Source organism: Micromesistius poutassou, assembly GCF_964030765.1.
Source record: "Micromesistius poutassou genome assembly, chromosome: 20".
Lineage (NCBI taxonomy): Eukaryota > Metazoa > Chordata > Actinopteri > Gadiformes > Gadidae > Micromesistius > Micromesistius poutassou.
Genome location: NC_140290.1, coordinates 2,116,222 through 2,143,884, shown reverse-complemented (window position 1 = coordinate 2,143,884; position 27,663 = coordinate 2,116,222). Strand labels below are relative to the sequence as shown.

General features: G+C 44.7%; 52 non-coding genes across 52 annotated transcripts; 43 read left to right on the top strand and 9 right to left on the bottom strand.

Moving 5' to 3' along the window:
• Nucleotides 1-31: 31 nt before the first annotated feature.
• On the bottom strand, nucleotides 32-113 carry AC3HAE_035888 (transfer RNA leucine (anticodon UAG)). The gene has a single exon. It is a non-coding gene; the product is annotated as a tRNA-Leu (tRNA).
• Nucleotides 114-278: 165 nt separating this feature from the next.
• On the top strand, nucleotides 279-350 carry AC3HAE_035507 (transfer RNA proline (anticodon AGG)). The gene has a single exon. It is a non-coding gene; the product is annotated as a tRNA-Pro (tRNA).
• Nucleotides 351-537: 187 nt separating this feature from the next.
• On the top strand, nucleotides 538-609 carry AC3HAE_035506 (transfer RNA glutamine (anticodon UUG)). The gene has a single exon. It is a non-coding gene; the product is annotated as a tRNA-Gln (tRNA).
• Nucleotides 610-985: 376 nt separating this feature from the next.
• Nucleotides 986-1,057, top strand: AC3HAE_035505 (transfer RNA proline (anticodon UGG)). The gene has a single exon. It is a non-coding gene; the product is annotated as a tRNA-Pro (tRNA).
• Nucleotides 1,058-1,841: 784 nt separating this feature from the next.
• AC3HAE_035876 (transfer RNA leucine (anticodon UAG)) lies at nucleotides 1,842-1,923 on the bottom strand. The gene has a single exon. It is a non-coding gene; the product is annotated as a tRNA-Leu (tRNA).
• A 165-nt stretch (nucleotides 1,924-2,088) lies between these two features.
• On the top strand, nucleotides 2,089-2,160 carry AC3HAE_036263 (transfer RNA proline (anticodon AGG)). Its single transcript has one exon. It is a non-coding gene; the product is annotated as a tRNA-Pro (tRNA).
• A 187-nt stretch (nucleotides 2,161-2,347) lies between these two features.
• AC3HAE_036262 (transfer RNA glutamine (anticodon UUG)) lies at nucleotides 2,348-2,419 on the top strand. Its single transcript has one exon. It is a non-coding gene; the product is annotated as a tRNA-Gln (tRNA).
• Nucleotides 2,420-2,795: 376 nt separating this feature from the next.
• AC3HAE_036261 (transfer RNA proline (anticodon UGG)) lies at nucleotides 2,796-2,867 on the top strand. Its single transcript has one exon. It is a non-coding gene; the product is annotated as a tRNA-Pro (tRNA).
• Nucleotides 2,868-3,651: 784 nt separating this feature from the next.
• Nucleotides 3,652-3,733, bottom strand: AC3HAE_035864 (transfer RNA leucine (anticodon UAG)). Its single transcript has one exon. It is a non-coding gene; the product is annotated as a tRNA-Leu (tRNA).
• A 165-nt stretch (nucleotides 3,734-3,898) lies between these two features.
• AC3HAE_036260 (transfer RNA proline (anticodon AGG)) lies at nucleotides 3,899-3,970 on the top strand. Its single transcript has one exon. It is a non-coding gene; the product is annotated as a tRNA-Pro (tRNA).
• Nucleotides 3,971-4,157: 187 nt separating this feature from the next.
• AC3HAE_036258 (transfer RNA glutamine (anticodon UUG)) lies at nucleotides 4,158-4,229 on the top strand. Its single transcript has one exon. It is a non-coding gene; the product is annotated as a tRNA-Gln (tRNA).
• A 376-nt stretch (nucleotides 4,230-4,605) lies between these two features.
• Nucleotides 4,606-4,677, top strand: AC3HAE_036256 (transfer RNA proline (anticodon UGG)). Its single transcript has one exon. It is a non-coding gene; the product is annotated as a tRNA-Pro (tRNA).
• Nucleotides 4,678-5,461: 784 nt separating this feature from the next.
• Nucleotides 5,462-5,543, bottom strand: AC3HAE_035852 (transfer RNA leucine (anticodon UAG)). Its single transcript has one exon. It is a non-coding gene; the product is annotated as a tRNA-Leu (tRNA).
• A 424-nt stretch (nucleotides 5,544-5,967) lies between these two features.
• Nucleotides 5,968-6,039, top strand: AC3HAE_036255 (transfer RNA glutamine (anticodon UUG)). The gene has a single exon. It is a non-coding gene; the product is annotated as a tRNA-Gln (tRNA).
• Nucleotides 6,040-6,415: 376 nt separating this feature from the next.
• On the top strand, nucleotides 6,416-6,487 carry AC3HAE_036254 (transfer RNA proline (anticodon UGG)). The gene has a single exon. It is a non-coding gene; the product is annotated as a tRNA-Pro (tRNA).
• Nucleotides 6,488-7,777: 1,290 nt separating this feature from the next.
• AC3HAE_036253 (transfer RNA glutamine (anticodon UUG)) lies at nucleotides 7,778-7,849 on the top strand. The gene has a single exon. It is a non-coding gene; the product is annotated as a tRNA-Gln (tRNA).
• A 376-nt stretch (nucleotides 7,850-8,225) lies between these two features.
• AC3HAE_036252 (transfer RNA proline (anticodon UGG)) lies at nucleotides 8,226-8,297 on the top strand. The gene has a single exon. It is a non-coding gene; the product is annotated as a tRNA-Pro (tRNA).
• Nucleotides 8,298-9,319: 1,022 nt separating this feature from the next.
• Nucleotides 9,320-9,391, top strand: AC3HAE_036251 (transfer RNA proline (anticodon AGG)). The gene has a single exon. It is a non-coding gene; the product is annotated as a tRNA-Pro (tRNA).
• Nucleotides 9,392-9,578: 187 nt separating this feature from the next.
• Nucleotides 9,579-9,650, top strand: AC3HAE_036250 (transfer RNA glutamine (anticodon UUG)). The gene has a single exon. It is a non-coding gene; the product is annotated as a tRNA-Gln (tRNA).
• Nucleotides 9,651-10,026: 376 nt separating this feature from the next.
• AC3HAE_036249 (transfer RNA proline (anticodon UGG)) lies at nucleotides 10,027-10,098 on the top strand. The gene has a single exon. It is a non-coding gene; the product is annotated as a tRNA-Pro (tRNA).
• Nucleotides 10,099-11,136: 1,038 nt separating this feature from the next.
• AC3HAE_036246 (transfer RNA proline (anticodon AGG)) lies at nucleotides 11,137-11,208 on the top strand. Its single transcript has one exon. It is a non-coding gene; the product is annotated as a tRNA-Pro (tRNA).
• Nucleotides 11,209-11,395: 187 nt separating this feature from the next.
• Nucleotides 11,396-11,467, top strand: AC3HAE_036245 (transfer RNA glutamine (anticodon UUG)). Its single transcript has one exon. It is a non-coding gene; the product is annotated as a tRNA-Gln (tRNA).
• A 376-nt stretch (nucleotides 11,468-11,843) lies between these two features.
• AC3HAE_036243 (transfer RNA proline (anticodon UGG)) lies at nucleotides 11,844-11,915 on the top strand. The gene has a single exon. It is a non-coding gene; the product is annotated as a tRNA-Pro (tRNA).
• Nucleotides 11,916-12,953: 1,038 nt separating this feature from the next.
• Nucleotides 12,954-13,025, top strand: AC3HAE_036242 (transfer RNA proline (anticodon AGG)). Its single transcript has one exon. It is a non-coding gene; the product is annotated as a tRNA-Pro (tRNA).
• Nucleotides 13,026-13,212: 187 nt separating this feature from the next.
• AC3HAE_036241 (transfer RNA glutamine (anticodon UUG)) lies at nucleotides 13,213-13,284 on the top strand. The gene has a single exon. It is a non-coding gene; the product is annotated as a tRNA-Gln (tRNA).
• Nucleotides 13,285-13,660: 376 nt separating this feature from the next.
• Nucleotides 13,661-13,732, top strand: AC3HAE_036240 (transfer RNA proline (anticodon UGG)). Its single transcript has one exon. It is a non-coding gene; the product is annotated as a tRNA-Pro (tRNA).
• An 800-nt stretch (nucleotides 13,733-14,532) lies between these two features.
• AC3HAE_035840 (transfer RNA leucine (anticodon UAG)) lies at nucleotides 14,533-14,614 on the bottom strand. The gene has a single exon. It is a non-coding gene; the product is annotated as a tRNA-Leu (tRNA).
• Nucleotides 14,615-14,779: 165 nt separating this feature from the next.
• AC3HAE_036239 (transfer RNA proline (anticodon AGG)) lies at nucleotides 14,780-14,851 on the top strand. Its single transcript has one exon. It is a non-coding gene; the product is annotated as a tRNA-Pro (tRNA).
• A 187-nt stretch (nucleotides 14,852-15,038) lies between these two features.
• Nucleotides 15,039-15,110, top strand: AC3HAE_036238 (transfer RNA glutamine (anticodon UUG)). The gene has a single exon. It is a non-coding gene; the product is annotated as a tRNA-Gln (tRNA).
• Nucleotides 15,111-15,486: 376 nt separating this feature from the next.
• AC3HAE_036237 (transfer RNA proline (anticodon UGG)) lies at nucleotides 15,487-15,558 on the top strand. Its single transcript has one exon. It is a non-coding gene; the product is annotated as a tRNA-Pro (tRNA).
• Nucleotides 15,559-16,589: 1,031 nt separating this feature from the next.
• Nucleotides 16,590-16,661, top strand: AC3HAE_036235 (transfer RNA proline (anticodon AGG)). The gene has a single exon. It is a non-coding gene; the product is annotated as a tRNA-Pro (tRNA).
• Nucleotides 16,662-16,848: 187 nt separating this feature from the next.
• Nucleotides 16,849-16,920, top strand: AC3HAE_036234 (transfer RNA glutamine (anticodon UUG)). Its single transcript has one exon. It is a non-coding gene; the product is annotated as a tRNA-Gln (tRNA).
• Nucleotides 16,921-17,296: 376 nt separating this feature from the next.
• Nucleotides 17,297-17,368, top strand: AC3HAE_036233 (transfer RNA proline (anticodon UGG)). The gene has a single exon. It is a non-coding gene; the product is annotated as a tRNA-Pro (tRNA).
• Nucleotides 17,369-18,159: 791 nt separating this feature from the next.
• On the bottom strand, nucleotides 18,160-18,241 carry AC3HAE_035826 (transfer RNA leucine (anticodon UAG)). The gene has a single exon. It is a non-coding gene; the product is annotated as a tRNA-Leu (tRNA).
• A 165-nt stretch (nucleotides 18,242-18,406) lies between these two features.
• AC3HAE_036231 (transfer RNA proline (anticodon AGG)) lies at nucleotides 18,407-18,478 on the top strand. The gene has a single exon. It is a non-coding gene; the product is annotated as a tRNA-Pro (tRNA).
• A 187-nt stretch (nucleotides 18,479-18,665) lies between these two features.
• AC3HAE_036230 (transfer RNA glutamine (anticodon UUG)) lies at nucleotides 18,666-18,737 on the top strand. The gene has a single exon. It is a non-coding gene; the product is annotated as a tRNA-Gln (tRNA).
• Nucleotides 18,738-19,113: 376 nt separating this feature from the next.
• On the top strand, nucleotides 19,114-19,185 carry AC3HAE_036229 (transfer RNA proline (anticodon UGG)). Its single transcript has one exon. It is a non-coding gene; the product is annotated as a tRNA-Pro (tRNA).
• Nucleotides 19,186-19,976: 791 nt separating this feature from the next.
• AC3HAE_035814 (transfer RNA leucine (anticodon UAG)) lies at nucleotides 19,977-20,058 on the bottom strand. The gene has a single exon. It is a non-coding gene; the product is annotated as a tRNA-Leu (tRNA).
• Nucleotides 20,059-20,223: 165 nt separating this feature from the next.
• AC3HAE_036228 (transfer RNA proline (anticodon AGG)) lies at nucleotides 20,224-20,295 on the top strand. Its single transcript has one exon. It is a non-coding gene; the product is annotated as a tRNA-Pro (tRNA).
• Nucleotides 20,296-20,482: 187 nt separating this feature from the next.
• AC3HAE_036227 (transfer RNA glutamine (anticodon UUG)) lies at nucleotides 20,483-20,554 on the top strand. Its single transcript has one exon. It is a non-coding gene; the product is annotated as a tRNA-Gln (tRNA).
• A 1,486-nt stretch (nucleotides 20,555-22,040) lies between these two features.
• AC3HAE_036226 (transfer RNA proline (anticodon AGG)) lies at nucleotides 22,041-22,112 on the top strand. The gene has a single exon. It is a non-coding gene; the product is annotated as a tRNA-Pro (tRNA).
• A 187-nt stretch (nucleotides 22,113-22,299) lies between these two features.
• Nucleotides 22,300-22,371, top strand: AC3HAE_036224 (transfer RNA glutamine (anticodon UUG)). The gene has a single exon. It is a non-coding gene; the product is annotated as a tRNA-Gln (tRNA).
• Nucleotides 22,372-22,747: 376 nt separating this feature from the next.
• Nucleotides 22,748-22,819, top strand: AC3HAE_036223 (transfer RNA proline (anticodon UGG)). Its single transcript has one exon. It is a non-coding gene; the product is annotated as a tRNA-Pro (tRNA).
• Nucleotides 22,820-23,610: 791 nt separating this feature from the next.
• On the bottom strand, nucleotides 23,611-23,692 carry AC3HAE_035802 (transfer RNA leucine (anticodon UAG)). The gene has a single exon. It is a non-coding gene; the product is annotated as a tRNA-Leu (tRNA).
• A 165-nt stretch (nucleotides 23,693-23,857) lies between these two features.
• On the top strand, nucleotides 23,858-23,929 carry AC3HAE_036222 (transfer RNA proline (anticodon AGG)). Its single transcript has one exon. It is a non-coding gene; the product is annotated as a tRNA-Pro (tRNA).
• Nucleotides 23,930-24,116: 187 nt separating this feature from the next.
• On the top strand, nucleotides 24,117-24,188 carry AC3HAE_036221 (transfer RNA glutamine (anticodon UUG)). The gene has a single exon. It is a non-coding gene; the product is annotated as a tRNA-Gln (tRNA).
• Nucleotides 24,189-24,564: 376 nt separating this feature from the next.
• Nucleotides 24,565-24,636, top strand: AC3HAE_036219 (transfer RNA proline (anticodon UGG)). The gene has a single exon. It is a non-coding gene; the product is annotated as a tRNA-Pro (tRNA).
• Nucleotides 24,637-25,667: 1,031 nt separating this feature from the next.
• On the top strand, nucleotides 25,668-25,739 carry AC3HAE_036218 (transfer RNA proline (anticodon AGG)). Its single transcript has one exon. It is a non-coding gene; the product is annotated as a tRNA-Pro (tRNA).
• A 187-nt stretch (nucleotides 25,740-25,926) lies between these two features.
• AC3HAE_036217 (transfer RNA glutamine (anticodon UUG)) lies at nucleotides 25,927-25,998 on the top strand. Its single transcript has one exon. It is a non-coding gene; the product is annotated as a tRNA-Gln (tRNA).
• Nucleotides 25,999-26,374: 376 nt separating this feature from the next.
• Nucleotides 26,375-26,446, top strand: AC3HAE_036216 (transfer RNA proline (anticodon UGG)). The gene has a single exon. It is a non-coding gene; the product is annotated as a tRNA-Pro (tRNA).
• Nucleotides 26,447-27,237: 791 nt separating this feature from the next.
• AC3HAE_035790 (transfer RNA leucine (anticodon UAG)) lies at nucleotides 27,238-27,319 on the bottom strand. Its single transcript has one exon. It is a non-coding gene; the product is annotated as a tRNA-Leu (tRNA).
• A 165-nt stretch (nucleotides 27,320-27,484) lies between these two features.
• AC3HAE_036215 (transfer RNA proline (anticodon AGG)) lies at nucleotides 27,485-27,556 on the top strand. Its single transcript has one exon. It is a non-coding gene; the product is annotated as a tRNA-Pro (tRNA).
• Nucleotides 27,557-27,663: the final 107 nt, after the last annotated feature.

Sequence of the window (27,663 nt, the reverse complement as noted above, 5' to 3'; positions counted from 1 at the left end):
TCAAAATGCTCATCAAATACAGTTTGTAGACTGGCAGTGGTGGGATTCGAACCCACGCCTCCTAAGAGACTGGAGCCTAAATCCAGCGCCTTGGACCGCTCGGCCACACTACCACATAGACGACCCTCTCTTAATGGCCTTTCAAAATGATGCTTCAATGCAAATGGTTGACTGCCCTTGCAAGGATTTGAAACAATGCCTCCTTGAACTGGAGCCCACATCCAGCGCCTTGGACAACTCTGAAACACTATATCACGGGACATCTCTCAAGATTTTGTGGCTCGTTGGTCTAGGGGTATGATTCTTGCTTAGGGTGCGAGAGGTCCCGGGTTCAAATCCCGGACGAGCCCTCAGTATCTTGCTCAATGTTGTGCGCAGGCTTGAAGGATTCACCGTACGTTTCTTGCATTTCATCAGGACTCTCATTGAAATCCATTAAACCTTGCCTTTTTCTTGGAAGGCTAGTGAATAATTTTGTCCTTGGGTCTTAGTTGCCATCAACCCGCAAACCTGCTTTCATTCAGTGCAGTTGCAGAAGGTTCCATGGTGTAATGGTCAGCACTCTGGACTTTGAATCCAGTGATCCGAGTTCAAATCTCGGTGGAGCCTTGGCGATAATACGGTCTTCCCAAAACAGCAGTATTCCGCGTAGCTTTCGTCTGTCTTGACAGTTTTGCTAGAGTACACCAGATAATTACACTCTGCAATGTTACACTACTCAAACGCTTCACAGGCATCTTACTGATCACAACGTACACTCAGACTCCTTAGACGCACATTAAGGTTAGTCACCTATTCAACTTCGACTACTGCTTATGATCTAGCATTGATTCTCATTTGCATAATTCACTCCCAATTCGGTTAGTGGGGGTGAAAGATAAACAAAATGAGACCTTTTGTACGTCTTCAATTTTTCTCAAACGCTTGCGCCCCTGCTCATCATTTGACCAATTTCAGAAAATGACATATCAATCCTTTTAGATGTGTCTCGTTGGCCTAGGGGTATGATTCTCGCTTTGGGTGCGAGAGGTCCCGGGTTCAAATCCCGGACGAGCCCTCAGCTCTATGCTCAACGTTGTGCACAGTCCTTTGTGTCCATGGTTTGTCCCGACCTTTCTTGAAATGCTGAGGGACTCCCATATTATTCCCTTACACCAGGAAATACTCTTGGCAGGCTAGTATTTGTCTTTGGTTTTGGCTAGTTTTTGTCTTTGGTCTTAGTTGCCATCAACCCGCAACCCTGCTTTCATTGGTAATAAGACATATTGGAATATATCTTGAGGCAAATACAACAGGACAGGTCATTGCTGAAATGCAACGAGGAGTATGTATTTTCCACACTTTGGACAATGTTGTATTCATTAATTTATGTCACCGCAGGTTGTATGGGGTAATGGTCAGCACTCTGGACTTTGAATTCAGTGGACCGAGTTCATATCTCGGTGGAGCCTTGTAGATCTTACATTCTTCCCAAACAGACGGTATTCTGCGTATCTTTCGACGACATCTAACACTCTAGAATGTCCCACTACCCGAAACGCTATACAGGGACCTTCCTGCTCACAACGTACACTTGGACTCCTTAGGAGCACATTATGGTTAGTCACCTATTCAACTTTGACTACTGCTTATCATCTAGCATTGATTCTCATTTGCATAATTCACTCCCAATTGGGTAGGCGGGAATGAGAGATAAACGAGATGAGACCTTGTGTACGTCTTCAAGGAATGTTGTCTTTTTCTCGAGGGGATTCTAAGCATTTAAGAGAAACATTGTGAGTCCACGGTATTGCCATTTGAGAAATGCATTTCAAAATGCTCATCAAATACAGTTTGTAGACTGGCAGTGGTGGGATTCGAACCCACGCCTCCTAAGAGACTGGAGCCTAAATCCAGCGCCTTGGACCGCTCGGCCACACTACCACATAGACGACCCTCTCTTAATGGCCTTTCAAAATGATGCTTCAATGCAAATGGTTGACTGCCCTTGCAAGGATTTGAAACAATGCCTCCTTGAACTGGAGCCCACATCCAGCGCCTTGGACAACTCTGAAACACTATATCACGGGACATCTCTCAAGATTTTGTGGCTCGTTGGTCTAGGGGTATGATTCTTGCTTAGGGTGCGAGAGGTCCCGGGTTCAAATCCCGGACGAGCCCTCAGTATCTTGCTCAATGTTGTGCGCAGGCTTGAAGGATTCACCGTACGTTTCTTGCATTTCATCAGGACTCTCATTGAAATCCATTAAACCTTGCCGTTTTCTTGGCAGGCTAGTGAATAATTTTGTCCTTGGGTCTTAGTTGCCATCAACCCGCAAACCTGCTTTCATTCATTGCAGTTTCAGAAGGTTCCATGGTGTAATGGTCAGCACTCTGGACTTTGAATCCAGTGATCCGAGTTCAAATCTCGGTGGAGCCTTGGCGATAATACGGTCTTCCCAAAACAGCAGTATTCCGCGTAGCTTTCGTCTGTCTTGACAGTTTTGCTAGAGTACACCAGATAATTACACTCTGCAATGTTACACTACTCAAACGCTTCACAGGCATCTTACTGATCACAACGTACACTCAGACTCCTTAGACGCACATTAAGGTTAGTCACCTATTCAACTTCGACTACTGCTTATGATCTAGCATTGATTCTCATTTGCATAATTCACTCCCAATTCGGTTAGTGGGGGTGAAAGATAAACAAAATGAGACCTTTTGTACGTCTTCAATTTTTCTCAAACGCTTGCGCCCCTGCTCATCATTTGACCAATTTCAGAAAATGACATATCAATCCTTTTAGATGTGGCTCGTTGGCCTAGGGGTATGATTCTCGCTTTGGGTGCGAGAGGTCCCGGGTTCAAATCCCGGACGAGCCCTCAGCTCTATGCTCAACGTTGTGCACAGTCCTTTGTGTCCATGGTTTGTCCCGACCTTTCTTGAAATGCTGAGGGACTCCCATATTATTCCCTTACACCAGGAAATACTCTTGGCAGGCTAGTATTTGTCTTTGGTTTTGGCTAGTTTTTGTCTTTGGTCTTAGTTGCCATCAACCCGCAACCCTGCTTTCATTGGTAATAAGACATATTGGAATATATCTTGAGGCAAATACAACAGGACAGGTCATTGCTGAAATGCAACGAGGAGTATGTATTTTCCACACTTTGGACAATGTTGTATTCATTAATTTATGTCACCGCAGGTTGTATGGGGTAATGGTCAGCACTCTGGACTTTGAATTCAGTGGACCGAGTTCATATCTCGGTGGAGCCTTGTAGATCTTACATTCTTCCCAAACAGACGGTATTCTGCGTATCTTTCGACGACATCTAACACTCTAGAATGTCCCACTACCCGAAACGCTATACAGGGACCTTCCTGCTCACAACGTACACTTGGACTCCTTAGGAGCACATTATGGTTAGTCACCTATTCAACTTTGACTACTGCTTATCATCTAGCATTGATTCTCATTTGCATAATTCACTCCCAATTGGGTAGGCGGGAATGAGAGATAAACGAGATGAGACCTTGTGTACGTCTTCAAGGAATGTTGTCTTTTTCTCGAGGGGATTCTAAGCATTTAAGAGAAACATTGTGAGTCCACGGTATTGCCATTTGAGAAATGCATTTCAAAATGCTCATCAAATACAGTTTGTAGACTGGCAGTGGTGGGATTCGAACCCACGCCTCCTAAGAGACTGGAGCCTAAATCCAGCGCCTTGGACCGCTCGGCCACACTACCACATAGACGACCCTCTCTTAATGGCCTTTCAAAATGATGCTTCAATGCAAATGGTTGACTGCCCTTGCAAGGATTTGAAACAATGCCTCCTTGAACTGGAGCCCACATCCAGCGCCTTGGACAACTCTGAAACACTATATCACGGGACATCTCTCAAGATTTTGTGGCTCGTTGGTCTAGGGGTATGATTCTCGCTTAGGGTGCGAGAGGTCACGGGTTCAAATCCCGGACGAGCCCTCAGTATCTTGCTCAATGTTGTGCGCAGGCTTGAAGGATTCACCGTACGTTTCTTGCATTTCATCAGGACTCTCATTGAAATCCATTAAACCTTGCCGTTTTCTTGGCAGGCTAGTGAATAATTTTGTCCTTGGGTCTTAGTTGCCATCAACCCGCAAACCTGCTTTCATTCAGTGCAGTTGCAGAAGGTTCCATGGTGTAATGGTCAGCACTCTCGACTTTGAATCCAGTGATCCGAGTTCAAATCTCGGTGGAGCCTTGGCGATAATACGGTCTTCCCAAAACAGCAGTATTCCGCGTAGCTTTCGTCTGTCTTGACAGTTTTGCTAGAGTACACCAGATAATTACACTCTGCAATGTTACACTACTCAAACGCTTCACAGGCATCTTACTGATCACAACGTACACTCAGACTCCTTAGACGCACATTAAGGTTAGTCACCTATTCAACTTCGACTACTGCTTATGATCTAGCATTGATTCTCATTTGCATAATTCACTCCCAATTCGGTTAGTGGGGGTGAAAGATAAACAAAATGAGACCTTTTGTACGTCTTCAATTTTTCTCAAACGCTTGCGCCCCGGCTCATAATTTGACCAATTTCAGAAATTGACATATCAATCCTTTTAGATGTGGCTCGTTGGTCTAGGGGTATGATTCTCGCTTTGGGTGCGAGAGGTCCCGGGTTCAAATCCCGGATGAGCCCTCAGCTCTATGCTCAACGTTGTGCACAGTCCTTTGTGTCCATGGTTTGTCCCGACCTTTCTTGAAATGCTGAGGGACTCCCATATTATTCCCTTACACCAGGAAATACTCTTGGCAGGCTAGTATTTGTCTTTGGTTTTGGCTAGTTTTTGTCTTTGGTCTTAGTTGCCATCAACCCGCAACCCTGCTTTCATTGGTAATAAGACATATTGGAATATATCTTGAGGCAAATACAACAGGACAGGTCATTGCTGAAATGCAACGAGGAGTATGCATTTTCCACACTTTGGACAATGTTGTATTCATTAATTTATGTCACCGCAGGTTGAATGGTGTAATGGTCAGCACTCTGGACTTTGAATTCAGTGGACCGAGTTCATATCTCGGTGGAGCCTTGTAGATCTTACATTCTTCCCAAACAGACGGTATTCTGCGTATCTTTCGACGACATCTAACACTCTAGAATGTCCCACTACCCGAAACGCTATACAGGGACCTTCCTGCTCACAACGTACACTTGGACTCCTTAGGAGCACATTATGGTTAGTCACCTATTCAACTTTGACTACTGCTTATCATCTAGCATTGATTCTCATTTGCATAATTCACTCCAAATTGGGTAGGCGGGAATGAGAGATAAACAAGATGAGACCTTGTGTACGTCTTCACGGAATGTTGTCTTTTTCTCGAGGGGATTCTAAGCATTTAAGAGAAACATTGTGAGTCCACGGTATTGCCATTTGAGAAATGCATTTCAAATTGCTTATCAAATACAGGTTGTAGACTGGCAGTGGTGGGATTCGAACCCACGACTCCTAAGAGACTGGAGCCTAAATCCAGCGCCTTGGACCGCTCGGCCACACTACCACATAGACGGCCCTCTCTTAATGGCCTTTCAAAATGATGCTTCAATGCAAATGGTTGACTGCCCTTGCAAGGATTTGAAACAATGCCTCCTTGAACTGGAGCCCACATCCAGCGCCTTGGACAACTCTGAAAAACTATATCACGGGACATCGCTCAAGATTTTGTGGTTTGTTGGTCTAGGGGTATGATTCTCGCTTAGGGTGCGAGAGGTCCGGGGTTCAAATCCCGGACGAGCCCTCAGTTTCTTGCTCAATGTTGTGCGCAGGCTTGAAGGATTCACCGTACGTTTCTTGCATTTCATCAGGACTCTCATTGAAATCCATTAAACCTTGCCGTTTTCTTGGCAGGCTAGTGAATAATTTTGTCCTTGGGTCTTAGTTGCCATCAACCCGCAAACCTGCTTTCATTCAGTGCAGTTGCAGAAGGTTCCATGGTGTACTAGTCAGCACTCTGGACTTTGAATCCAGTGATCCGAGTTCAAATCTCGGTGGAGCCTTGGCGATAATACGGTCTTCCCAAAACAGCAGTATTCCGAGTAGCTTTCGTCTGTCTTGACAGTTTTGCTAGAGTACACCAGATAATTACACTCTGCAATGTTACACTACTCAAACGCTTCACAGGCATCTTACTGATCACAACGTACACTCAGACTCCTTAGACGCACATTAAGGTTAGTCACCTATTCAACTTCGACTACTGCTTATGATCTAGCATTGATTCTCATTTGCATAATTCACTCCCAATTCGGTTAGTGGGGGTGAAAGATAAACAAAATGAGACCTTTTGTACGTCTTCAATTTTTCTCAAACGCTTGCGCCCCTGCTCATAATTTGACCAATTTCAGAAATTGACATATCAATCCTTTTAGATGTGGCTCGTTGGTCTAGGGGTATGATTCTCGCATTGGGTGCGAGAGGTCCCGGGTTCAAATCCCGGACGAGCCCTCAGCTCTATGCTCAACATTGTGCACAGTCCTTTGTGTCCATGCTTTGTCCCGACCTTTCTTGAAATGCTGAGGGACTCCCATATTATTCCCTTACACCAGGAAATACTCTTGGCAGGCTAGTATTTGTCTATGGTTTTGGCTAGTTTTTGTCTTTGGTCTTAGTTGCCATCAACCCGCAACCCTGCTTTCATTGGTAATAAGACATATTGGAATATATCTTGAGGCAAATACAACAGGACAGGTCATTGCTGAAATGCAACGAGGAGTATGTATTTTCCACACTTTGGACAATGTTGTATTCATTAATTTATGTCACCGCAGGTTGAATGGTGTAATGGTCAGCACTCTGGACTTTGAATTCAGTGGACCGAGTTCATATCTCGGTGGAGCCTTGTAGATCTTACATTCTTCCCAAACAGACGGTATTCTGCGTATCTTTCGACGACATCTAACACTCTAGAATGTCCCACTACCCGAAACGCTATACAGGGACCTTCCTGCTCACAACGTACACTTGGACTCCTTAGGAGCACATTATGGTTAGTCACCTATTCAACTTTGACTACTGCTTATCATCTAGCATTGATTCTCATTTGCATAATTCACTCCCAATTGGGTAGGCAGGAATGAGAGATAAACGAGATGAGACCTTGTGTACGTCTTCAAGGAATGTTGTCTTTTTCTCGAGGGGATTCTAAGCATTTAAGAGAAACATTGTGAGTCCACGGTATTGCCATTTGAGAAATGCATTTCAAATTGCTCATCAAATACAGGTTGTAGACTGGCAGTGGTGAGATTCGAACCCACTCCTCCTAAGAGACTGGAGCCTAAATCCAGCGCCTTGGACCGCTCGGCCACACTAGCACATAGACTCCCCTCTCTTAATGGCCTTTCAAAATGATGCTTCAATGCAAATGGTTGACTGCCCTTGCAAGGATTTGAAACAATGCCTCCTTGAACTGGAGCCCACATCCAGCGCCTTGGACAACTCTGAAACACTATATCACGGGACATCTCTCAAGATTTTGTGGCTCGTTGGTCTAGGGGTATTATTCTCGCTTAGGGTGTGAGAGGTCTCGGGTTCAAATCCCGGACGAGCCCTCAGTTTCTTGCTCAATGTTGTGCGCAGGCTTGAAGGATTCACCGTACGTTTCTTGCATTTCATCAGGACTCTCATTGAAATCCATTAAACCTTGCCGTTTTCTTGGCAGGCTAGTGAATAATTTTGTCCTTGGGTCTTAGTTGCCATCAACCCGCAAACCTGCTTTCATTCAGTGCAGTTGCAGAAGGTTCCATGGTGTAATGGTCAGCACTCTGGACTTTGAATCCAGTGATCCGAGTTCAAATCTCGGTGGAGCCTTGGCGATAATACGGTCTTCCCAAAACAGCAGTATTCCGCGTAGCTTTCGTCTGTCTTGACAGTTTTGCTAGAGTACACCAGATAATTACACTCTGCAATGTTACACTACTCAAACGCTTCACAGGCATCTTACTGATCACAACGTACACTCAGACTCCTTAGACGCACATTAAGGTTAGTCACCTATTCAACTTCGACTACTGCTTATGATCTAGCATTGATTCTCATTTGCATAATTCACTCCCAATTCGGTTAGTGGGGGTGAAAGATAAACAAAATGAGACCTTTTGTACGTCTTCAATTTTTCTCAAACGCTTGCGCCCCGGCTCATAATTTGACCAATTTCAGAAATTGACATATCAATCCTTTTAGATGTGGCTCGTTGGTCTAGGGGTATGATTCTCGCTTTGGGTGCGAGAGGTCCCGGGTTCAAATCCCGGACGAGCCCTCAGCTCTATGCTCAACGTTGTGCACAGTCCATGGTTTGTCCCGACCTTTCTTGAAATGCTGAGGGACTCCCATATTATTCCCTTACACCAGGAAATACTCTTGGCAGGCTAGTATTTGTCTATGGTTTTGGCTAGTTTTTGTCTTTGGTCTTAGTTGCCATCAACCCGCAACCCTGCTTTCATTGGTAATAAGACATATTGGAATATATCTTGAGGCAAATACAACAGGACAGGTCATTGCTGAAATGCAACGAGGAGTATGTATTTTCCACACTTTGGACAATGTTGTATTCATTAATTTATGTCACCGCAGGTTGAATGGTGTAATGGTCAGCACTCTGGACTTTGAATTCAGTGGACCGAGTTCATATCTCGGTGGAGCCTTGTAGATCTTACATTCTTCCCAAACAGACGGTATTCTGCGTATCTTTCGACGACATCTAACACTCTAGAATGTCCCACTACCCGAAACGCTATACAGGGACCTTCCTGCTCACAACGTACACTTGGACTCCTTAGGAGCACATTATGGTTAGTCACCTATTCAACTTTGACTACTGCTTATCATCTAGCATTGATTCTCATTTGCATAATTCACTCCCAATTGGGTAGGCGGGAATGAGAGATAAACGAGATGAGACCTTGTGTACGTCTTCAAGGAATGTTGTCTTTTTCTCGAGGGGATTCTAAGCATTTAAGAGAAACATTGTGAGTCCACGGTATTGCCATTTGAGAAATGCATTTCAAAATGCTCATCAAATACAGGTTGTAGACTGGCAGTGGTGAGATTCGAACCCACTCCTCCTAAGAGACTGGAGCCTAAATCCAGCGCCTTGGACCGCTCGGCCACACTAGCACATAGACTCCCCTCTCTTAATGGCCTTTCAAAATGATGCTTCAATGCAAATGGTTGACTGCCCTTGCAAGGATTTGAAACAATGCCTCCTTGAACTGGAGCCCACATCCAGCGCCTTGGACAACTCTGCAACACTATATCACGGGACATCTCTCAAGATTTTGTGGCTCGTTGGTCTAGGGGTATGATTCTCGCTTAGGGTGCGAGAGGTCCCGGGTTCAAATCCCGGACGAGCCCTCAGTTTCTTGCTCAATGTTGTGCGCAGGCTTGAAGGATTCACCGTACGTTTCTTGCATTTCATCAGGACTCTCATTGAAATCCATTAAACCTTGCCGTTTTCTTGGCAGGCTAGTGAATAATTTTGTCCTTGGGTCTTAGTTGCCATCAACCCGCAAACCTGCTTTCATTCAGTGCAGTTGCAGAAGGTTCCATGGTGTAATGGTCAGCACTCTGGACTTTGAATCCAGTGATCCGAGTTCAAATCTCGGTGGAGCCTTGGCGATAATACGGTCTTCCCAAAACAGCAGTATTCCGAGTAGCTTTCGTCTGTCTTGACAGTTTTGCTAGAGTACACCAGATAATTACACTCTGCAATGTTACACTACTCAAACGCTTCACAGGCATCTTACTGATCACAACGTACACTCAGACTCCTTAGACGCACATTAAGGTTAGTCACCTATTCAACTTCGACTACTGCTTATGATCTAGCATTGATTCTCATTTGCATAATTCACTCCCAATTCGGTTAGTGGGGGTGAAAGATAAACAAAATGAGACCTTTTGTACGTCTTCAATTTTTCTCAAACGCTTGCGCCCCTGCTCATCATTTGACCAATTTCAGAAATTGACATATCAATCCTTTTAGATGTGGCTCGTTGGTCTAGGGGTATGATTCTCGCTTTGGGTGCGAGAGGTCCCGGGTTCAAATCCCGGACGAGCCCTCAGCTCTATGCTCAACGTTGTGCACAGTCCTTTGTGTCCATGGTTTGTCCCGACCTTTCTTGAAATGCTGAGGGACTCCCATATTATTCCCTCACACCAGGAAATACTCTTGGCAGGCTAGTGAATAGTATTTGTCTTTGGTTTTGGCTAGTTTTTGTCTTTGGTCTTAGTTGCCATCAACCCGCAACCCTGCTTTCATTGGTAATAAGACATATTGGAATATATCTTGAGGCAAATACAACAGGACAGGTCATTGCTGAAATGCAACGAGGAGTATGTATTTTCCACACTTTGGACAATGTTGTATTCATTAATTTATGTCACCGCAGGTTGAATGGTGTAATGGTCAGCACTCTGGACTCTGAATTCAGTGGACCGAGTTCATATCTCGGTGGAGCCTTGTAGATCTTACATTCTTCCCAAACAGACGGTATTCTGCGTATATTTCGACGACATCTAACACTCTAGAATGTCCCACTACCCGAAACGCTATACAGGGACCTTCCTGCTCACAACGTACACTTGGACTCCTTAGGAGCACATTATGGTTAGTCACCTATTCAACTTTGACTACTGCTTATCATCTAGCATTGATTCTCATTTGCATAATTCACTCCCAATTGGGTAGGCGGGAATGAGAGATAAACGAGATGAGACCTTGTGTACGTCTTCAAGGAATGTTGTCTTTTTCTCGAGGGGATTCTAAGCATTTAAGAGAAACATTGTGAGTCCACGGTATTGCCATTTGAGAAATGCATTTCAAAATGCTCATCAAATACAGGTTGTAGACTGGCAGTGGTGAGATTCGAACCCACTCCTCCTCAGAGACTGGAGCCTAAATCCAGCGCCTTGGACCGCTCGGCCACACTAGCACATAGACTCCCCTCTCTTAATGGCCTTTCAAAATGATGCTTCAATGCAAATGGTTGACTGCCCTTGCAAGGATTTGAAACAATGCCTCCTTGAACTGGAGCCCACATCCAGCGCCTTGGACAACTCTGCAACACTATATCACGGGACATCTCTCAAGATTTTGTGGCTCGTTGGTCTAGGGGTATGATTCTCGCTTAGGGTGCGAGAGGTCCCGGGTTCAAATCACGGACGAGCCCTCAGTTTCTTGCTCAATGTTGTGCGCAGGCTTGAAGGATTCACCGTACGTTTCTTGCATTTCATCAGGACTCTCATTGAAATCCATTAAACCTTGCCGTTTTCTTGGCAGGCTAGTGAATAATTTTGTCCTTGGGTCTTAGTTGCCATCAACCCGCAAACCTGCTTTCATTCAGTGCAGTTGCAGAAGGTTCCATGGTGTAATGGTCAGCACTCTGGACTTTGAATCCAGTGATCCGAGTTCAAATCTCGGTGGAGCCTTGGCGATAATACGGTCTACCCAAAACAGCAGTATTCCGAGTAGCTTTCGTCTGTCTTGACAGTTTTGCTAGAGTACACCAGATAATTACACTCTGCAATGTTACACTACTCAAACGCTTCACAGGCATCTTACTGATCACAACGTACACTCAGACTCCTTAGACGCACATTAAGGTTAGTCACCTATTCAACTTCGACTACTGCTTATGATCTAGCATTGATTCTCATTTGCATAATTCACTCCCAATTCGGTTAGTGGGGGTGAAAGATAAACAAAATGAGACCTTTTGTACGTCTTCAATTTTTCTCAAACGCTTGCGCCCCTGCTCATCATTTGACCAATTTCAGAAATTGACATATCAATCCTTTTAGATGTGGCTCGTTGGTCTAGGGGTATGATTCTCGCTTTGGGTGCGAGAGGTCCCGGGTTCAAATCCCGGACGAGCCCTCAGCTCTATGCTCAACGTTGTGCACAGTCCTTTGTGTCCATGGTTTGTCCCGACCTTTCTTGAAATGCTGAGGGACTCCCATATTATTCCCTCACACCAGGAAATACTCTTGGCAGGCTAGTGAATAGTATTTGTCTTTGGTTTTGGCTAGTTTTTGTCTTTGGTCTTAGTTGCCATCAACCCGCAACCCTGCTTTCATTGGTAATAAGACATATTGGAATATATCTTGAGGCAAATACAACAGGACAGGTCATTGCTGAAATGCAACGAGGAGTATGTATTTTCCACACTTTGGACAATGTTGTATTCATTAATTTATGTCACCGCAGGTTGAATGGTGTAATGGTCAGCACTCTGGACTCTGAATTCAGTGGACCGAGTTCATATCTCGGTGGAGCCTTGTAGATCTTACATTCTTCCCAAACAGACGGTATTCTGCGTATATTTCGACGACATCTAACACTCTAGAATGTCCCACTACCCGAAACGCTATACAGGGACCTTCCTGCTCACAACGTACACTTGGACTCCTTAGGAGCACATTATGGTTAGTCACCTATTCAACTTTGACTACTGCTTATCATCTAGCATTGATTCTCATTTGCATAATTCACTCCCAATTGGGTAGGCGGGAATGAGAGATAAACGAGATGAGACCTTGTGTACGTCTTCAAGGAATGTTGTCTTTTTCTCGAGGGGATTCTAAGCATTTAAGAGAAACATTGTGAGTCCACGGTATTGCCATTTGAGAAATGCATTTCAAAATGCTCATCAAATACAGGTCGTAGACTGGCAGTGGTGAGATTCGAACCCACTCCTCCTAAGAGACTGGAGCCTAAATCCAGCGCCTTGGACCGCTCGTCCACACTAGCACATAGACTCCCCTCTCTTAATGGCCTTTCAAAATGATGCTTCAATGCAAATGGTTGACTGCCCTTGCAAGGATTTGAAACAATGCCTCCTTGAACTGGAGCCCACATCCAGCGCCTTGGACAACTCTGAAACACTATATCACGGGACATCTCTCAATATTTTGTGGCTCGTTGGTCTAGGGGTATGATTCTCGCTTAGGGTGCGAGAGGTCCCGGGTTCAAATCCCGGACGAGCCCTCAGTTTCTTGCTCAATGTTGTGCGCAGGCTTGAAGGATTCACCGTACGTTTCTTGCATTTCATCAGGACTCTCATTGAAATCCATTAAACCTTGCCGTTTTCTTGGCAGGCTAGTGAATAATTTTGTCCTTGGGTCTTAGTTGCCATCAACCCGCAAACCTGCTTTCATTCAGTGCAGTTGCAGAAGGTTCCATGGTGTAATGGTCAGCACTCTGGACTTTGAATCCAGTGATCCGAGTTCAAATCTCGGTGGAGCCTTGGCGATAATACGGTCTTCCCAAAACAGCAGTATTCCGAGTAGCTTTCGTCTGTCTTGACAGTTTTGCTAGAGTACACCAGATAATTACACTCTGCAATGTTACACTACTCAAACGCTTCACAGGCATCTTACTGATCACAACGTACACTCAGACTCCTTAGACGCACATTAAGGTTAGTCACCTATTCAACTTCGACTACTGCTTATGATCTAGCATTGATTCTCATTTGCATAATTCACTCCCAATTCGGTTAGTGGGGGTGAAAGATAAACAAAATGAGACCTTTTGTACGTCTTCAATTTTTCTCAAACGCTTGCGCCCCTGCTCATCATTTGACCAATTTCAGAAATTGACATATCAATCCTTTTAGATGTGGCTCGTTGGTCTAGGGGTATGATTCTCGCTTTGGGTGCGAGAGGTCCCGGGTTCAAATCCCGGACGAGCCCTCAGCTCTATGCTCAACGTTGTGCACAGTCCTTTGTGTCCTTTGTGTCCATGGTTTGTCCCGACCTTTCTTGAAATGCTGAGGGACTCCCATATTATTCCCTCACACCAGGAAATACTCTTGGCAGGCTAGTGAATAGTATTTGTCTTTGGTTTTGGCTAGTTTTTGTCTTTGGTCTTAGTTGCCATCAACCCGCAACCCTACTTTCATTGGTAATAAGACATATTGGAATATATCTTGAGGCAAATACAACAGGACAGGTCATTGCTGAAATGCAACGAGGAGTATGTATTTTCCACACTTTGGACAATGTTGTATTCATTAATTTATGTCACCGCAGGTTGAATGGTGTAATGGTCAGCACTCTGGACTTTGAATTCAGTGGACCGAGTTCATATCTCGGTGGAGCCTTGTAGATCTTACATTCTTCCCAAACAGACGGTATTCTGTGTATCTTTCGACGACATCTAACACTCTAGAATGTCCCACTACCCGAAACGCTATACAGGGACCTTCCTGCTCACAACGTACACTTGGACTCCTTAGGAGCACATTATGGTTAGTCACCTATTCAACTTTGACTACTGCTTATCATCTAGCATTGATTCTCATTTGCATAATTCACTCCCAATTGGGTAGGCGGGAATGAGAGATAAACGAGATGAGACCTTGTGTACGTCTTCAAGGAATGTTGTCTTTTTCTCGAGGGGATTCTAAGCATTTAAGAGAAACATTGTGAGTCCACGGTATTGCCATTTGAGAAATGCATTTCAAAATGCTTATCAAATACAGGTTGTAGACTGGCAGTGGTGGGATTCGAACCCACGCCTCCTAAGAGACTGGAGCCTAAATCCAGCGCCTTGGTCCGCTCGGCCACACTACCACATATACGGCCCTCTCTTAATGGCCTTTCAAAATGATGCTTCAATGCAAATGGTTGACTGCCCTTGCAAGGATTTGAAACAATGCCTCCTTGAACTGGAGCCCACATCCAGCGCCTTGGACAACTCTGAAACACTATATCACGGGACATCGCTCAAGATTTTGTGGTTCGTTGGTCTAGGGGTATGATTCTCGCTTAGGGTGCGAGAGGTCCCGGGTTCAAATCCCGGACGAGCCCTCGGTTTCTTGCTCAATGTTGTGCGCAGGCTTGAAGGATTCACCGTACGTTTCTTGCATTTCATCAGGACTCTCATTGAAATCCATTAAACCTTGCCGTTTTCTTGGCAGGCTAGTGAATAATTTTGTCCTTGGGTCTTAGTTGCCATCAACCCGCAAACCTGCTTTCATTCAGTGCAGTTGCAGAAGGTTCCTTGGTGTACTGGTCAGCACTCTGGACTTTGAATCCAGTGATCCGAGTTCAAATCTCGGTGGAGCCTTGGCGATAATACGGTCTTCCCAAAAAAGCAGTATTCCGAGTAGCTTTCGTCTGTCTTGACAGTTTTGCTAGAGTACACCAGATAATTACACTCTGCAATGTTACACTACTCAAACGCTTCACAGGCATCTTACTGATCACAACGTACACTCAGACTCCTTAGACGCACATTAAGGTTAGTCACCTATTCAACTTCGACTACTGCTTATGATCTAGCATTGATTCTCATTTGCATAATTCACTCCCAATTCGGTTAGTGGGGGTGAAAGATAAACAAAATGAGACCTTTTGTACGTCTTCAATTTTTCTCAAACGCTTGCGCCCCTGCTCATAATTTGACCAATTTCAGAAATTGACATATCAATCCTTTTAGATGTGGCTCGTTGGTCTAGGGGTATGATTCTCGCTTTGGGTGCGAGAGGTCCCGGGTTCAAATCCCGGACGAGCCCTCAGCTCTATGCTCAACATTGTGCACAGTCCTTTGTGTCCATGGTTTGTCCCGACCTTTCTTGAAATGCTGAGGGACTCCCATATTATTCCCTTACACCAGGAAATACTCTTGGCAGGCTAGTATTTGTCTATGGTTTTGGCTAGTTTTTGTCTTTGGTCTTAGTTGCCATCAACCCGCAACCCTGCTTTCATTGGTAATAAGACATATTGGAATATATCTTGAGGCAAATACAACAGGACAGGTCATTGCTGAAATGCAACGAGGAGTATGTATTTTCCACACTTTGGACAATGTTGTATTCATTAATTTATGTCACCGCAGGTTGAATGGTGTAATGGTCAGCACTCTGGACTTTGAATTCAGTGGACCGAGTTCATATCTCGGTGGAGCCTTGTAGATCTTACATTCTTCCCAAACAGACGGTATTCTGCGTATCTTTCGACGACATCTAACACTCTAGAATGTCCCACTACCCGAAACGCTATACAGGGACCTTCCTGCTCACAACGTACACTTGGACTCCTTAGGAGCACATTATGGTTAGTCACCTATTCAACTTTGACTACTGCTTATCATCTAGCATTGATTCTCATTTGCATAATTCACTCCCAATTGGGTAGGCGGGAATGAGAGATAAACGAGATGAGACCTTGTGTACGTCTTCAAGGAATGTTGTCTTTTTCTCGAGGGGATTCTAAGCATTTAAGAGAAACATTGTGAGTCCACGGTATTGCCATTTGAGAAATGCATTTCAAAATGCTCATCAAATACAGGTTGTAGACTGGCAGTGGTGAGATTCGAACCCACTCCTCCTAAGAGACTGGAGCCTAAATCCAGCGCCTTGGACCGCTCGGCCACACTAGCACATAGACTCCCCTCTCTTAATGGCCTTTCAAAATGATGCTTCAATGCAAATGGTTGACTGCCCTTGCAAGGATTTGAAACAATGCCTCCTTGAACTGGAGCCCACATCCAGCGCCTTGGACAACTCTGCAACACTATATCACAGGACATCTCTCAAGATTTTGTGGCTCGTTGGTCTAGGGGTATGATTCTCGCTTAGGGTGCGAGAGGTCCCGGGTTCAAATCCCGGACGAGCCCTCAGTTTCTTGCTCAATGTTGTGCGCAGGCTTGAAGGATTCACCGTACGTTTCTTGCATTTCATCAGGACTCTCATTGAAATCCATTAAACCTTGCCGTTTTCTTGGCAGGCTAGTGAATAATTTTGTCCTTGGGTCTTAGTTGCCATCAACCCGCAAACCTGCTTTCATTCAGTGCAGTTGCAGAAGGTTCCATGGTGTAATGGTCAGCACTCTGGACTTTGAATCCAGTGATCCGAGTTCAAATCTCGGTGGAGCCTTGGCGATAATACGGTCTTCCCAAAACAGCAGTATTCCGAGTAGCTTTCGTCTGTCTTGACAGTTTTGCTAGAGTACACCAGATAATTACACTCTGCAATGTTACACTACTCAAACGCTTCACAGGCATCTTACTGATCACAACGTACACTCAGACTCCTTAGACGCACATTAAGGTTAGTCACCTATTCAACTTCGACTACTGCTTATGATCTAGCATTGATTCTCATTTGCATAATTCACTCCCAATTCGGTTAGTGGGGGTGAAAGATAAACAAAATGAGACCTTTTGTACGTCTTCAATTTTTCTCAAACGCTTGCGCCCCTGCTCATCATTTGACCAATTTCAGAAATTGACATATCAATCCTTTTTGATGTGGCTCGTTGGTCTAGGGGTATGATTCTCGCTTTGGGTGCGAGTGGTCCCGGGTTCAAATCCCGGACGAGCCCTCAGCTCTATGCTCAATGTTGTGCACAGTCCTTTGTGTCCATGGTTTGTCCTGACCTTTCTTGAAATGCTGAGGGACTCCCATATTATTCCCTTACACCAGGAAATACTCTTGGCAGGCTAGTGAATAGTATTTGTCTTTGGTTTTGGCTAGTTTTTGTCTTTGGTCTTAGTTGCCATCAACCCGCAACCCTGCTTTCATTGGTAATAAGACATATTGGAATATATCTTGAGGCAAATACAACAGGACAGGTCATTGCTGAAATGCAACGAGGAGTATGTATTTTCCACACTTTGGACAATGTTGTATTCATTAATTTATGTCACCGCAGGTTGAATGGTGTAATGGTCAGCACTCTGGACTTTGAATTCAGTGGACCGAGTTCATATCTCGGTGGAGCCTTGTAGATCTTACATTCTTCCCAAACAGACGGTATTCTGCGTATCTTTCGACGACATCTAACACTCTAGAATGTCCCACTACCCGAAACGCTATACAGGGACCTTCCTGCTCACAACGTACACTTGGACTCCTTAGGAGCACATTATGGTTAGTCACCTATTCAACTTTGACTACTGCTTATCATCGAGCATTGATTCTCATTTGCATAATTCACTCCCAATTGGGTAGGCGGGAATGAGAGATAAACGAGATGAGACCTTGTGTACGTCTTCAAGGAATGTTGTCTTTTTCTCGAGGGGATTCTAAGCATTTAAGAGAAACATTGTGAGTCCACGGTATTGCCATTTGAGAAATGCATTTCAAATTGCTCATCAAATACAGGTTGTAGACTGGCAGTGGTGGGATTCGAACCCACGCCTCCTAAGAGACTGGAGCCTAAATCCAGCGCCTTGGACCGCTCGGCCACACTACCACATAGACGACCCTCTCTTAATGGCCTTTCAAAATGATGCTTCAATGCAAATGGTTGACTGCCCTTGCAAGGATTTGAAACAATGCCTCCTTGAACTGGAGCCCACATCCAGCGCCTTGGACAACTCTGAAACACTATATCACGGGACATCTCTCAAGATTTTGTGGCTCGTTGGTCTAGGGGTATGATTCTCGCTTAGGGTGCGAGAGGTCCCGGGTTCAAATCCCGGACGAGCCCTCAGTTTCTTGCTCAATGTTGTGCGCAGGCTTGAAGGATTCACCGTACGTTTCTTGCATTTCATCAGGACTCTCATTGAAATCCATTAAAACTTGCCGTTTTCTTGGCAGGCTAGTGAATAATTTTTTCCTTGGGTCTTAGTTGCCATCAACCCGCAAACCTGCTTTCATTCAGAGCAGTTGCAGAAGGTTCCATGGTGTAATGGTCAGCGCTCTGGACTTTGAATCCAGTGATCCGAGTTCAAATCTCGGTGGAGCCTTGGCGATAATACGGTCTTCCCAAAACAGCAGTATTCCGAGTAGCTTTCGTCTGTCTTGACAGTTTTGCTAGAGTACACCAGATAATTACACTCTGCAATGTTACACTACTCAAACGCTTCACAGGCATCTTACTGATCACAACGTACACTCAGACTCCTTAGACGCACATTAAGGTTAGTCACCTATTCAACTTCGACTACTGCTTATGATCTAGCATTGATTCTCATTTGCATAATTCACTCCCAATTCGGTTAGTGGGGGTGAAAGATAAACAAAATGAGACCTTTTGTACGTCTTCAATTTTTCTCAAACGCTTGCGCCCCTGCTCATCATTTGACCAATTTCAGAAATTGACATATCAATCCTTTTAGATGTGGCTCGTTGGTCTAGGGGTATGATTCTCGCTTTGGGTGCGAGAGGTCCCGGGTTCAAATCCCGGACGAGCCCTCAGCTCTATGCTCAACGTTGTGCACAGTCCTTTGTGTCCATGGTTTGTCCCGACCTTTCTTGAAATGCTGAGGGACTCCCATATTATTCCCTTACACCAGGAAATACTCTTGGCAGGCTAGTGAATAGTATTTGTCTTTGGTTTTGGCTAGTTTTTGTCTTTGGTCTTAGTTGCCATCAACCCGCAACCCTGCTTTCATTGGTAATAAGACATATTGGAATATATCTTGAGGCAAATACAACAGGACAGGTCATTGCTGAAATGCAACGAGGAGTATGTATTTTCCACACTTTGGACAATGTTGTATTCATTAATTTATGTCACCGCAGGTTGAATGGTGTAATGGTCAGCACTCTGGACTTTGAATTCAGTGGACCGAGTTCATATCTCGGTGGAGCCTTGTAGATCTTACATTCTTCCCAAACAGACGGTATTCTGTGTATCTTTCGACGACATCTAACACTCTAGAATGTCCCACTACCCGAAACGCTATACAGGGACCTTCCTGCTCACAACGTACACTTGGACTCCTTAGGAGCACATTATGGTTAGTCACCTATTCAACTTTGACTACTGCTTATCATCTAGCATTGATTCTCATTTGCATAATTCACTCCCAATTGGGTAGGCGGGAATGAGAGATAAACGAGATGAGACCTTGTGTACGTCTTCAAGGAATGTTGTCTTTTTCTCGAGGGGATTCTAAGCATTTAAGAGAAACATTGTGAGTCCACGGTATTGCCATTTGAGAAATGCATTTCAAAATGCTCATCAAATACAGGTCGTAGACTGGCAGTGGTGAGATTCGAACCCACTCCTCCTAAGAGACTGGAGCCTAAATCCAGCGCCTTGGACCGCTCGGCCACACTACCACATAGACTCCCCTCTCTTAATGGCCTTTCAAAATGATGCTTCAATGCAAATGGTTGACTGCCCTTGCAAGGATTTGAAACAATGCCTCCTTGAACTGGAGCCCACATCCAGCGCCTTGGACAACTCTGAAACACTATATCACGGGACATCTCTCAAGATTTTGTGGCTCGTTGGTCTAGGGGTATGATTCTCGCTTAGGGTGCGAGAGGTCCCGGGTTCAAATCCCGGACGAGCCCTCAGTTTCTTGCTCAATGTTGTGCGCAGGCTTGAAGGATTCACCGTACATTTCTTGCATTTCATCAGGACTCTCATTGAAATCCATTAAACCTTGCCGTTTTCTTGGCAGGCTAGTGAATAATTTTGTCCTTGGGTCTTAGTTGCCATCAACACGCAAACCTGCTTTCATTCAGAGCAGTTGCAGAAGGTTCCATGGTGTAATGGTCAGCACTCTGGACTTTGAATCCAGTGATCCGAGTTCAAATCTCGGTGGAGCCTTGGCGATAATACGGTCTTCCCAAAACAGCAGTATTCCGAGTAGCTTTCGTCTGTCTTGACAGTTTTGCTAGAGTACACCAGATAATTACACTCTGCAATGTTACACTACTCAAACGCTTCACAGGCATCTTACTGATCACAACGTACACTCAGACTCCTTAGACGCACATTAAGGTTAGTCACCTATTCAACTTCGACTACTGCTTATGATCTAGCATTGATTCTCATTTGCATAATTCACTCCCAATTCGGTTAGTGGGGGTGAAAGATAAACAAAATGAGACCTTTTGTACGTCTTCAATTTTTCTCAAACGCTTGCGCCCCTGCTCATCATTTGACCAATTTCAGAAATTGACATATCAATCCTTTTAGATGTGGCTCGTTGGTCTAGGGGTATAATTCTCGCTTTGGGTGCGAGAGGTCCCGGGTTCAAATCCAGGACGAGCCCTCAGCTCTATGCTCAACGTTGTGCACAGTCCTTTGTGTCCATGGTTTGTCCCGACCTTTCTTGAAATGCTGAGGGACTCCCATATTATTCCCTCACACCAGGAAATACTCTTGGCAGGCTAGTGAATAGTATTTGTCTTTGGTTTTGGCTAGTTTTTGTCTTTGGTCTTAGTTGCCATCAACCCGCAACCCTGCTTTCATTGGTAATAAGACATATTGGAATATATCTTGAGGCAAATACAACAGGACAGGTCATTGCTGAAATGCAACGAGGAGTATGTATTTTCCACACTTTGGACAATGTTGTATTCATTAATTTATGTCACCGCAGGTTGAATGGTGTAATGGTCAGCACTCTGGACTCTGAATTCAGTGGACCGAGTTCATATCTCGGTGGAGCCTTGTAGATCTTACATTCTTCCCAAACAGACGGTATTCTGCGTATATTTCGACGACATCTAACACTCTAGAATGTCCCACTACCCGAAACGCTATACAGGGACCTTCCTGCTCACAACGTACACTTGGACTCCTTAGGAGCACATTATGGTTAGTCACCTATTCAACTTTGACTACTGCTTATCATCTAGCATTGATTCTCATTTGCATAATTCACTCCCAATTGGGTAGGCGGGAATGAGAGATAAACGAGATGAGACCTTGTGTACGTCTTCAAGGAATGTTGTCTTTTTCTCGAGGGGATTCTAAGCATTTAAGAGAAACATTGTGAGTCCACGGTATTGCCATTTGAGAAATGCATTTCAAAATGCTCATCAAATACAGGTCGTAGACTGGCAGTGGTGAGATTCGAACCCACTCCTCCTAAGAGACTGGAGCCTAAATCCAGCGCCTTGGACCGCTCGTCCACACTAGCACATAGACTCCCCTCTCTTAATGGCCTTTCAAAATGATGCTTCAATGCAAATGGTTGACTGCCCTTGCAAGGATTTGAAACAATGCCTCCTTGAACTGGAGCCCACATCCAGCGCCTTGGACAACTCTGAAACACTATATCACGGGACATCTCTCAAGATTTTGTGGCTCGTTGGTCTAGGGGTATGATTCTCGCTTAGGGTGCGAGAGGTCCCGGGTTCAAATCCCGGACGAGCCCTCAGTTTCTTGCTCAATGTTGTGCGCAGGCTTGAAGGATTCACCGTACGTTTCTTGCATTTCATCAGGACTCTCATTGAAATCCATTAAACCTTGCCGTTTTCTTGGCAGGCTAGTGAATAATTTTGTCCTTGGGTCTTAGTTGCCATCAACCCGCAAACCTGCTTTCATTCAGTGCAGTTGCAGAAGGTTCCATGGTGTAATGGTCAGCACTCTGGACTTTGAATCCAGTGATCCGAGTTCAAATCTCGGTGGAGCCTTGGCGATAATACGGTCTTCCCAAAACAGCAGTATTCCGAGTAGCTTTCGTCTGTCTTGACAGTTTTGCTAGAGTACACCAGATAATTACACTCTGCAATGTTACACTACTCAAACGCTTCACAGGCATCTTACTGATCACAACGTACACTCAGACTCCTTAGACGCACATTAAGGTTAGTCACCTATTCAACTTCGACTACTGCTTATGATCTAGCATTGATTCTCATTTGCATAATTCACTCCCAATTCGGTTAGTGGGGGTGAAAGATAAACAAAATGAGACCTTTTGTACGTCTTCAATTTTTCTCAAACGCTTGCGCCCCTGCTCATCATTTGACCAATTTCAGAAATTGACATATCAATCCTTTTAGATGTGGCTCGTTGGTCTAGGGGTATGATTCTCGCTTTGGGTGCGAGAGGTCCCGGGTTCAAATCACGGACGAGCCCTCAGCTCTATGCTCAACGTTGTGCACAGTCCTTTGTGTCCATGGTTTGTCCCGACCTTTCTTGAAATGCTGAGGGACTCCCATATTATTCCCTCACACCAGGAAATACTCTTGGCAGGCTAGTGAATAGTATTTGTCTTTGGTTTTGGCTAGTTTTTGTCTTTGGTCTTAGTTGCCATCAACCCGCAACCCTACTTTCATTGGTAATAAGACATATTGGAATATATCTTGAGGCAAATACAACAGGACAGGTCATTGCTGAAATGCAACGAGGAGTATGTATTTTCCACACTTTGGACAATGTTGTATTCATTAATTTATGTCACCGCAGGTTGAATGGTGTAATGGTCAGCACTCTGGACTTTGAATTCAGTGGACCGAGTTCATATCTCGGTGGAGCCTTGTAGATCTTACATTCTTCCCAAACAGACGGTATTCTGTGTATCTTTCGACGACATCTAACACTCTAGAATGTCCCACTACCCGAAACGCTATACAGGGACCTTCCTGCTCACAACGTACACTTGGACTCCTTAGGAGCACATTATGGTTAGTCACCTATTCAACTTTGACTACTGCTTATCATCTAGCATTGATTCTCATTTGCATAATTCACTCCCAATTGGGTAGGCGGGAATGAGAGATAAACGAGATGAGACCTTGTGTACGTCTTCAAGGAATGTTGTCTTTTTCTCGAGGGGATTCTAAGCATTTAAGAGAAACATTGTGAGTCCACGGTATTGCCATTTGAGAAATGCATTTCAAAATGCTTATCAAATACAGGTTGTAGACTGGCAGTGGTGGGATTCGAACCCACGCCTCCTAAGAGACTGGAGCCTAAATCCAGCGCCTTGGTCCGCTCGGCCACACTACCACATATACGGCCCTCTCTTAATGGCCTTTCAAAATGATGCTTCAATGCAAATGGTTGACTGCCCTTGCAAGGATTTGAAACAATGCCTCCTTGAACTGGAGCCCACATCCAGCGCCTTGGACAACTCTGAAACACTATATCACGGGACATCGCTCAAGATTTTGTGGTTCGTTGGTCTAGGGGTATGATTCTCGCTTAGGGTGCGAGAGGTCCCGGGTTCAAATCCCGGACGAGCCCTCGGTTTCTTGCTCAATGTTGTGCGCAGGCTTGAAGGATTCACCGTACGTTTCTTGCATTTCATCAGGACTCTCATTGAAATCCATTAAACCTTGCCGTTTTCTTGGCAGGCTAGTGAATAATTTTGTCCTTGGGTCTTAGTTGCCATCAACCCGCAAACCTGCTTTCATTCAGTGCAGTTGCAGAAGGTTCCATGGTGTACTGGTCAGCACTCTGGACTTTGAATCCAGTGATCCGAGTTCAAATCTCGGTGGAGCCTTGGCGATAATACGGTCTTCCCAAAAAAGCAGTATTCCGAGTAGCTTTCGTCTGTCTTGACAGTTTTGCTAGAGTACACCAGATAATTACACTCTGCAATGTTACACTACTCAAACGCTTCACAGGCATCTTACTGATCACAACGTACACTCAGACTCCTTAGACGCACATTAAGGTTAGTCACCTATTCAACTTCGACTACTGCTTATGATCTAGCATTGATTCTCATTTGCATAATTCACTCCCAATTCGGTTAGTGGGGGTGAAAGATAAACAAAATGAGACCTTTTGTACGTCTTCAATTTTTCTCAAACGCTTGCGCCCCTGCTCATAATTTGACCAATTTCAGAAATTGACATATCAATCCTTTTAGATGTGGCTCGTTGGTCTAGGGGTATGATTCTCGCTTTGGGTGCGAGAGGTCCCGGGTTCAAATCCCGGACGAGCCCTCAGCTCTATGCTCAACATTGTGCACAGTCCTTTGTGTCCATGGTTTGTCCCGACCTTTCTTGAAATGCTGAGGGACTCCCATATTATTCCCTTACACCAGGAAATACTCTTGGCAGGCTAGTATTTGTCTATGGTTTTGGCTAGTTTTTGTCTTTGGTCTTAGTTGCCATCAACCCGCAACCCTGCTTTCATTGGTAATAAGACATATTGGAATATATCTTGAGGCAAATACAACAGGACAGGTCATTGCTGAAATGCAACGAGGAGTATGTATTTTCCACACTTTGGACAATGTTGTATTCATTAATTTATGTCACCGCAGGTTGAATGGTGTAATGGTCAGCACTCTGGACTTTGAATTCAGTGGACCGAGTTCATATCTCGGTGGAGCCTTGTAGATCTTACATTCTTCCCAAACAGACGGTATTCTGCGTATCTTTCGACGACATCTAACACTCTAGAATGTCCCACTACCCGAAACGCTATACAGGGACCTTCCTGCTCACAACGTACACTTGGACTCCTTAGGAGCACATTATGGTTAGTCACCTATTCAACTTTGACTACTGCTTATCATCTAGCATTGATTCTCATTTGCATAATTCACTCCCAATTGGGTAGGCGGGAATGAGAGATAAACGAGATGAGACCTTGTGTACGTCTTCAAGGAATGTTGTCTTTTTCTCGAGGGGATTCTAAGCATTTAAGAGAAACATTGTGAGTCCACGGTATTGCCATTTGAGAAATGCATTTCAAAATGCTCATCAAATACAGGTTGTAGACTGGCAGTGGTGAGATTCGAACCCACTCCTCCTAAGAGACTGGAGCCTAAATCCAGCGCCTTGGACCGCTCGGCCACACTAGCACATAGACTCCCCTCTCTTAATGGCCTTTCAAAATGATGCTTCAATGCAAATGGTTGACTGCCCTTGCAAGGATTTGAAACAATGCCTCCTTGAACTGGAGCCCACATCCAGCGCCTTGGACAACTCTGCAACACTATATCACGGGACATCTCTCAAGATTTTGTGGCTCGTTGGTCTAGGGGTATGATTCTCGCTTAGGGTGCGAGAGGTCCCGGGTTCAAATCCCGGACGAGCCCTCAGTTTCTTGCTCAATGTTGTGCGCAGGCTTGAAGGATTCACCGTACGTTTCTTGCATTTCATCAGGACTCTCATTGAAATCCATTAAACCTTGCCGTTTTCTTGGCAGGCTAGTGAATAATTTTGTCCTTGGGTCTTAGTTGCCATCAACCCGCAAACCTGCTTTCATTCAGTGCAGTTGCAGAAGGTTCCATGGTGTAATGGTCAGCACTCTGGACTTTGAATCCAGTGATCCGAGTTCAAATCTCGGTGGAGCCTTGGCGATAATACGGTCTTCCCAAAACAGCAGTATTCCGAGTAGCTTTCGTCTGTCTTGACAGTTTTGCTAGAGTACACCAGATAATTACACTCTGCAATGTTACACTACTCAAACGCTTCACAGGCATCTTACTGATCACAACGTACACTCAGACTCCTTAGACGCACATTAAGGTTAGTCACCTATTCAACTTCGACTACTGCTTATGATCTAGCATTGATTCTCATTTGCATAATTCACTCCCAATTCGGTTAGTGGGGGTGAAAGATAAACAAAATGAGACCTTTTGTACGTCTTCAATTTTTCTCAAACGCTTGCGCCCCTGCTCATCATTTGACCAATTTCAGAAATTGACATATCAATCCTTTTTGATGTGGCTCGTTGGTCTAGGGGTATGATTCTCGCTTTGGGTGCGAGTGGTCCCGGGTTCAAATCCCGGACGAGCCCTCAGCTCTATGCTCAATGTTGTGCACAGTCCTTTGTGTCCATGGTTTGTCCTGACCTTTCTTGAAATGCTGAGGGACTCCCATATTATTCCCTTACACCAGGAAATACTCTTGGCAGGCTAGTGAATAGTATTTGTCTTTGGTTTTGGCTAGTTTTTGTCTTTGGTCTTAGTTGCCATCAACCCGCAACCCTGCTTTCATTGGTAATAAGACATATTGGAATATATCTTGAGGCAAATACAACAGGACAGGTCATTGCTGAAATGCAACGAGGAGTATGTATTTTCCACACTTTGGACAATGTTGTATTCATTAATTTATGTCACCGCAGGTTGAATGGTGTAATGGTCAGCACTCTGGACTTTGAATTCAGTGGACCGAGTTCATATCTCGGTGGAGCCTTGTAGATCTTACATTCTTCCCAAACAGACGGTATTCTGCGTATCTTTCGACGACATCTAACACTCTAGAATGTCCCACTACCCGAAACGCTATACAGGGACCTTCCTGCTCACAACGTACACTTGGACTCCTTAGGAGCACATTATGGTTAGTCACCTATTCAACTTTGACTACTGCTTATCATCGAGCATTGATTCTCATTTGCATAATTCACTCCCAATTGGGTAGGCGGGAATGAGAGATAAACGAGATGAGACCTTGTGTACGTCTTCAAGGAATGTTGTCTTTTTCTCGAGGGGATTCTAAGCATTTAAGAGAAACATTGTGAGTCCACGGTATTGCCATTTGAGAAATGCATTTCAAATTGCTCATCAAATACAGGTTGTAGACTGGCAGTGGTGGGATTCGAACCCACGCCTCCTAAGAGACTGGAGCCTAAATCCAGCGCCTTGGACCGCTCGGCCACACTACCACATAGACGACCCTCTCTTAATGGCCTTTCAAAATGATGCTTCAATGCAAATGGTTGACTGCCCTTGCAAGGATTTGAAACAATGCCTCCTTGAACTGGAGCCCACATCCAGCGCCTTGGACAACTCTGAAACACTATATCACGGGACATCTCTCAAGATTTTGTGGCTCGTTGGTCTAGGGGTATGATTCTCGCTTAGGGTGCGAGAGGTCCCGGGTTCAAATCCCGGACGAGCCCTCAGTTTCTTGCTCAATGTTGTGCGCAGGCTTGAAGGATTCACCGTACGTTTCTTGCATTTCATCAGGACTCTCATTGAAATCCATTAAAACTTGCCGTTTTCTTGG